This window comes from Salvelinus sp. IW2-2015, unplaced genomic scaffold (genome assembly GCF_002910315.2).
Source record: "Salvelinus sp. IW2-2015 unplaced genomic scaffold, ASM291031v2 Un_scaffold2290, whole genome shotgun sequence".
Lineage (NCBI taxonomy): Eukaryota > Metazoa > Chordata > Actinopteri > Salmoniformes > Salmonidae > Salvelinus > Salvelinus sp. IW2-2015.
In genome coordinates this window covers 249,501-254,588 of record NW_019943616.1, presented here as the reverse complement: position 1 = coordinate 254,588, position 5,088 = coordinate 249,501, and the positions used below count along the sequence as shown (strand labels likewise).

The 5,088-nt window shown below is 42.3% G+C and overlaps 1 pseudogene; it reads right to left on the bottom strand.

Annotated features, from left to right (window-relative positions):
- Nucleotides 1-4,675, bottom strand: part of LOC112073548 (putative transcription factor Ovo-like 1) — an 18,270-nt pseudogene extending 13,595 nt beyond the window's left edge.
- Nucleotides 4,676-5,088: the final 413 nt, after the last annotated feature.

Here is a 5,088-nt window from a genome sequence, read left to right as displayed (position 1 = left end):
CCAAACTTAAAGACAGGAAGCAAACCAAACTTAAAGACAGGAAGCAAACCAAACTTAAAGACAGGAAGCAAACCAAACTTAAAGACAGGAAGCAACCAGTAACCAGTGGTGGAGAAAGTACCCAATTGTCATACTTGACTGAAAGATACCTTAATAGAAAATGACTCAAGTAAAAGTCACCCGGTAAGATACGACTTGAGTAAAAGTCTAAAAGTATTTGGTTTTAAATATACTTAAGTATCAAAAGTAAATGTAACTGCAAAAATATACGTAAAAGTAAAAAAAATATATCAAATTGCTTATATTAAGCAAACCATATGACACAATGTTATTTTTTATTTATCTATAGATAGCCAGGGGCACCCTCCAACACTCAGACATAATTTACAAATGAAGCATTTGAAGCATTTACAAATGAAGCGCCACCCGTCTCCCGGGTGGCGCAGTGGTCTAGGGCACTGCATCGCAGTGCTAGCTGCGTCACCAGAGTCTCTGGGTTCGCGCCCAGGCTGGGCTGGGTTCTAGCCCAGGCTCTGTCGCAGCCGGCCGCAACCGGGAGATCCGTGGGGCGACGCACAATTGGCATAGCGTCGTCCGGGTTAGGGAGGGTTTGGCCGGTAGGGAGGGTTTGGCCGGTAGGGATATCCTTGTCTCAGTATGTAAAAAATGTAATAAAAAAAATGTATGCACTCTACTGTAAGTCGCTCTGGATAAGAGCGTCTGCTAAATGACTAAAAATGTAAAATGTAAATGTAAAATGTAAATGTAAATGTTTAGTGGGTCCGCCAGATCAGAGGCAGTAGGGATGACCAGGGATGTTCTCTTGATAAGTGTGTGAATTGGACCATTTTCCTGTCCTGCTAAGCATTCAACGACTACATTTGAGTGTCAGGGGAAATGTATGGGGTAAAAAGTACATTATTTTCTTTAGGAATGTTGTAGTGAATTAAAAATTGTCAAAAATATAAATAGTAAAGTACAGATACCCAAAAAAAACTACTCAAGTAGTACTTCAAAGTATTTTTACTTAAGTACTTTACACCCCTGGCATTAACTCTCCACATCTCTCAAGACAACTGTAGCACTGGGCCAGCCGCTCTTAAATATCACCTGGGCCAGCACAGGTGAAACACCTTTCGACTAACGAGATGGACAACTAACACAGACTAACGAGGTGACACCAATCGGTGTGCCCTACGTGCTAAAAGTCCAACCTCAAAACATAAATGAAAAAAATAAATAAACCTCTAACAAACTAAAAATGTATCGATAAGTATGGAATGGTCTTGAAAGGTAATGATGCACATCCTTAGTTACTATTAATGATATTTGATCAGGGACGTTCCCATTTGACTACATTACAAACACCTAGAGCCAGTAAATTGTGAAAGTGTGTGTTGTGTGTGTGTGTGTGTGTGTGTGTGTTGTGTGTGTTGTGTGTGTGGTGTGTGTTGTGTGTGCTGTGTGTGATGTGTGTGGTGCTGTTGTGTCTTAAAGATCAGTAGATTTGTATTTTTACAACAAAAAAATATTTAACTAGGCAAGGCAAGAGGGAAAATCTTATTTACAATCACGGCCTACCCCAGTCTAACCCTAATGACGCTGGGCCAATTGTGCGCCACCCTATGGGACTCCCAATCACAGCCGGATGTGATACAGCCTGGATTCGAACCAGGGACTGTAGAGACGCCTGAGATGCAATGCTTTAGACAGCTGCGCCACTCCYGAGCCCAATGAATAGTAGAGCACACAATGAATCTGTTGATTCATTAACAGGTCAGGAGACAATCGGATAACTCGCAAATCAGCATGCAAATTTATGAGAGCGAGAGCCATTGTTTTGTGTGGGTCATAACGGTATCCTTCCCGGTCGTCATATAGGAATAGGATTAAGTTGCGTTTAAAGTACCCGTTTCTTAATGGCTCAACTGAAGCCATATTTCACTTTAAACGATAACACACACACACACACACTCACCCGATTAGACGTGTTGGTGAGTTCATCTGGAGCTGTTTGCTCACCTCTCCCTTCTACACAGCGCCGCGCGTCTCCAGGCGAACAATGACTGTCCATAAAACCCGATATTATACTGACGATTTTCGAAAACTTGGTTCAAACTCGTCTTTGAAAAACGAATTTATGCTATCTAACAGTCTGAAACATACTGTTTTTTTTCTTCTCAAGAAGTACATCGTTCAGGCCTACTGTAGACCTAATGTAATTATATAAACTGAAAAGAGTTTATTAAGAACCTCGCCTGCAGAGAGACAGAGAGAGAGAGAGTCAACAATAGATCGGACCGTAATGCTGTATAGTGTGTTGTGTTTGCTAAGGGTGTATGACCGTGTGTAGGGAGACGAAGGTAGTAGCCTAGTTGTAGTCCGTTACTTCACCCAGCATCTACTAGCCTAAACATTAACCATTAACCAGAACACGGGGACGCACTCAAGGAATAATTATTCTACCCACATTTGCACAGGCACTGTTATGCACTTGGGAAAAAATATTTCCTGTTCTCTTTATTCATCGAAGCTACAAAGCTAAAATAATACAATAGCTACTAAGCCAAGACGTTTCATAGTTTGTCTACTCTATACTTATATAATGATCTTGCTCAGAATTATGGAGAGAAATGTGTAACCTAACCTATGCTAAACGCGTAATGGTGATAAACACCATGGGCGCATTGTTTGGACAGTGATCCCAGCTGTAGTTGGAGTGACAAGTCGAGGCAGTGGGGCAGGCAACTTCACATAGCTGGGTAATAACTAGGCTACTCGCGTTGTCACCTGGACGACTGCTGGTGTTTTGGCGCTTCACGCAATAACCTAAAGTTAAAATCTTTGGAGGTAAATAGCCTTGGTTTTAAAATAGTTTAATTAAAAACATATTATACTAATCAAATAATGCACATGAGCAAAAACAACTTACTGAGAGGTTTGGTTTGTTTGTTATTCAAACCGTTTTTAATGTTTAAAAAAAAAAAAATTGTTCAGGAAGTGAATTCTAATCTAACGGTCAGTTTCAGTACCATGGACTTTTAAAGGATGTAAAAGGTAATGATTAAAAGTTAACGGTGGTGGGGGAAGGGGGTCTCTCTCTCTCACACACACACACAGGGGGAGGTATGGGCAGGGAGTGGCGGACTAACCCGTTAGGTTCAGTTATCTGATACCACAGCCCCTAACAATAAAACACCCCAGCGGCACAATGGCGATTGTTCTCAAGATCGCGAAAGACGTTGAATTTGCATGGAGGACATGCAATAGATGTGGCTTGTTTGTCACAAAACAGCATCAAAGGCTGAATCGGAGGTTAAACCTTCCTCAAAAACAGTGGCAAGTATTCGGCTACTGTGCAGACTATGACTAAATAAATATAATTACTTTTTAGACTGCATGGCAAACAGTTACATCTGTTCTAGCCTACACAGTAGGACTACATCTGTAATCTATTATAGCAAATCAAGATCCACTTGAAGGGGTATAGGCTGCCTATAGGCCAACCGAGGCACAGTCAAGATATGACAGGCCGTATGTATGGGTGAGGTAGATTGGGGCAGTGTTGCAACCGTTTTCACACCCTCGCCAACAAGGAAACGACTCGGGTCTGAAGGTCGGACAGAAGGAGGTGTAACGGTGTCGTGGTTATCTTTGTGGCTCAAAATGGGAACAATGACACGCTATAGTTGGGCCTTGCCCACTGCAAGGCAATGTGTCAACACTGAAAAACATTAGCCTACCGTAGACAGAAAAAGTTAAATACAATCACAAAGAAAGTTGTTAAAAGTTCTCTTAGCCTATGATTTATCCTGGAATATGGCCTACAATGACATTGTAAAAAAAAAAAAAAAAAAAGTTGCCAAAACTTCCCAACCCGGTAGCCTACTGTTACAGAATGCAGTCTACTCTTTTGGATACATAATTGTAACAGTTTAAGATTGTGAGTTTTTTTCAAACCGTTTCAATGTATCATGAATTATAGCCTAACAATTATTGAATAATGTCACGGAACGCTGATTTCCCGTTATTTTATTCTGTGCTGCTGCCCGTGCTCCACCGAAACAAAATGGTTCATTAACGGAACACCATCCTCGAGCTCTCTCACCTGGTATATATACGTCCCCGCGCTCGTCGTCTGGCAGCTCGCTCCAGTTCCGCTTATAGGGCGAGTATCTCGCTTTCTTTACCAGGAAGGCTCGCGGCATGGTCGTTTTTTTACGGTTAAACTGTCCTCTTCGGTCAAGTTTCTGTAGAATCAATACGCTCCAGGTAAACTGGTGAAAAAAGTACTTCAAAAATATACCTTCCCCTCGTGAAAGAAAAAAAACGGGAAGGATCGTTCCCTTCTCTTTCTTCCCGCAGTCCTCCCTCCTTTCTGTTCTCCACCTCTACAACAAACTTTGTACCTCCGCAGTTTCAGTCTTCTATCCCGTTTTTCTTCTCTGTGCGTGTCCGTTCTTTTTCTCCCCGAGCCCACACACTCCACCAAAACAGCAATGACGTCGCTACAGGTGAGTTAGCTTGTTCAGGTGTCGCCGTACTTGAAGGTTACGTTCTATCCTCGACTTAAAGTAACGGGAGTTTGTCAGGTAGAAGGCTGATATTCCGATTCAGCGCCACGCAACACGGTGAATTCAGAGGTTGGTCCATGCACGACACAGGTAGGCTAGTCCTTTCCTTTATTCAGGAAGCACAGGTACCAGCGCGCATGCGCCACAGACATAACGGTGACAAACCAAACCTGGGTTAGGCTACTACCTGTTCGACCGGTTTCTTTTTTTTCACTCCCTCCCTCTTTCTCCATTCAGCTTCGCGGTGGGAAGGAGAAGAAGGGGTAGAAAATATATTGGAAAATGGAGGGGGTAGGTAGGTTAGAGAACGGTAGAGAATGACATGAGAGAAATAGTTGGTGGGTTTTTGGGTAGTGATGCACAGGTAACACCTATAGTGAGAGGCAGTAGACTATTAGCTATTGTTTTATTATTGTGTGTGTGTGTGTGTGTGTGTGTGTGAGTCTCATATATATTCAATTCAATTCAAGGGGCTTTATTGGCATGGGAAACATGTGTTAACATTGCCAAAGCA